This window comes from Impatiens glandulifera, chromosome 9, assembly GCF_907164915.1.
Source record: "Impatiens glandulifera chromosome 9, dImpGla2.1, whole genome shotgun sequence".
In the NCBI taxonomy this organism is placed as follows: Eukaryota; Viridiplantae; Streptophyta; class Magnoliopsida; order Ericales; family Balsaminaceae; genus Impatiens; species Impatiens glandulifera.
The window spans coordinates 5,353,676-5,356,519 of NC_061870.1; positions in this window are offsets into that span (position 1 = coordinate 5,353,676).

The window sequence follows — 2,844 nt, forward strand, 5'->3', positions numbered from 1 at the left end:
AGGGCGTTGATCAATGTGCCTCAAGCATCCTTTCAAGAAAAGGAACTAGAGAAATCCATACAAGTAAGTTTTCATCCCGATAGTATTCGCTATGTTCTAGCATGCTCCCACATCATCTCGTCTGCCCCATCTTCTTCTGAGTAGGATACTCTGGGATCTCCGAAAGATTATCTTGGAAGCTCTTGCTTTGATGATGCAGAGCATCCATTCTATTTTTAGTAGGCTGGAGAACCTTGAGAAGCAATCTACAGCGAACTCCAAAGCTAGTGTTGACTTAGTCGCTGCTCAAGGGAGTATCAATAAAGATCTATTGAAGACTACGTATGATGTAGAGATACTCCACACTCAGATGAGAAGCATGTAACAATTTCTGTCTAGGCTAATAGGGTTAGCATCTCGTTAGCTTATTTAGTGTGGACTCGGGCGCGCGCTTCCTTCTTCTACAGCGGGGTGTGTGACTTCTTCATGGGTGCTAGATAAAAATCCAGTGTTGATCTTATGGATAAAATTCTTTATGCAACCAATTTTTTAGGTTTCGACCACACTAGATCAACAATTTTTATTTTTAATACAATGGTTATTTGAACTCAAATTTTTAAGACATTCTTGCTTTTTTTTTTACCAAATTATTATATAAAAGTATTTTTGACAGCATAAAAAAAATTATGTTCATTTATTTTATTTTTAGGAATTTAGGTTATTTATTTAATTATTTTAGGCTATATATTACACATAATTTATGTCTAAAATTATAATTAAATTATTTTAACCTCTTTTTTAAGATTAATTTGGGTAAAATAAATGCAATATTTAAATTCCAATTTTTTTTAATTTCTTATTTTTATTTCATTTTTCTAATTAGAATTTAATTATCACATTAATTAATCATAACTTACTCTTAACGTCCCCTTTGAATTATTTCGAATTAAAAATTCAAAATATCATTTTAATATTATTATAAATTAGTAATATTACTATAAAATAGGGTATGTTAAATTTTTATGCTTATCGGTTTCAATTTCCAAGTTTTGGAAAATTCTTTAAAGCTTGTTTGATTTTCTTTTATACTAAACAACCTTGTTTTTTAATTGGAACCTCCTATTGATTTTATAAAAATACCAAAAATCCAGGGATGGTCAAAAATATTATTTTCGATAAAAATAATATTTTTTTCATAATTTTTGGGGGCCGTTTAAAAATCGACTTATTTTGTAACGCACATATCTAGAATTGCATAACACGGAAAATTATGAAATTTTTGTAGTAAGTTCAAGAAAATATTGTTGACCTCCCTAAAAATTTTAAGAACTTTTGGAAGACTTTCAGAAAAGCTTATTTTATCGGAGTCATATTTGGTGTCTCAAAACTTCAAAAAGTTCCATAATCGAGAACAAAGTGTTCCTACAAATATGTTCAATATGCATAAAACTCTCGGGATTAATAATTTTTTTGGAAAAATTCTCAATTGCATAATTTGGGGTTGGTGTTCTTAATCCACTTTCTCGTATAATGATGAAATTCTTCATGTGCAAGGATTGACAGTCTATCAATAAGTAAACTTTCATGCAAATCGGCAAATGCGAGAATTCACATCGTGGTTCACATGTGTGTCCAATGCACGCATTCGAGGTTTCATTTCATATTTTTTAAATCTATGAAAATATAATGAGAGTTAAGAATCACCTTTGGACTAAGAAAATGATATCTTGTTGAAATAGACTTAAGACACGATATATGGACTTTTAATAATTCTAATGTCTTGATGCTAACCTTCATTGAAATCTAATTAGAGCTAGGATTAATCATTCTAGATTTAAGACAAGGTTAGGGCATACACAAGCAAAAGAATTTTGAACTTATAATGCAAATGTATAGCATACCTTCACAAATAATGGTCAACTAAATCGGAGTAGAGACTATACCACGGGATAGACACATATGACATAGTTAATGCGACCATTTCCTCTTGTGTAACCAAGCACCAGACCCTTAATCCGTGGATACTCTTTTTTCTTTTTCTAGTTTATTTTTGAAGTAAACTATAGTGACGACTCTTAAAGTCAACCATGTTATTACGTTTTAACAGGTACTAATCTGGAACATGTACAGGCCAAGCAAGGAAAGATCCATAATATAGAACTCCACTTTGGTTCCTTATCTCAAACAGATAGGACAACATACAATATGGATAGTTCTCATATCTACTTAATATGTGATTCGAGAGGTAGGTAAACCATGGGATTTTATAGCATAGATTTCATAGAGAAAAAATAATTCTAAAAGTGCACGAGTTGTGTTTACCATTTAACTCTTTCGATGTGTCCCCTCCATGGACGGGTCATTCAAGAGAATAGGTAAGGCATGAGACCGACCAACTTTAGATCGCACAAAACTCTCTTAAAGACAGAGCATTCGAATGGATAAATCTAACTTAGAATTAGATCATTCATGCCTTAAAATGAAAGACGTTAGTGGACTCTAAAATTAGTAGAGTCATATGATGAGAGAAAGTCTCGCGTACAATAAAACATTTCTTAGGACGTGGGGTGGGAGCGAATTAAATGCGTACAAATATAATATATTCCCTAAAGATATTTGTTAATATATAATTGTCGATCGTGTTGGCATGTCTTCTTGTAAACTGTCGTTAACTCTTATTGATATTAAACTAACAATGTACTCTTATTAGGGTACGTCGGTATCTTATTTTCACGAGGCCCGACATCACTTATGATGTGAAAAAATTGTTCTTATTCATACATCACCCGAAAAATGCGCCCATGCATGCACTAAAGCGCATAGTGCGCTATATTCAAGGTACTATTGACCATGGTCTGCACCTTC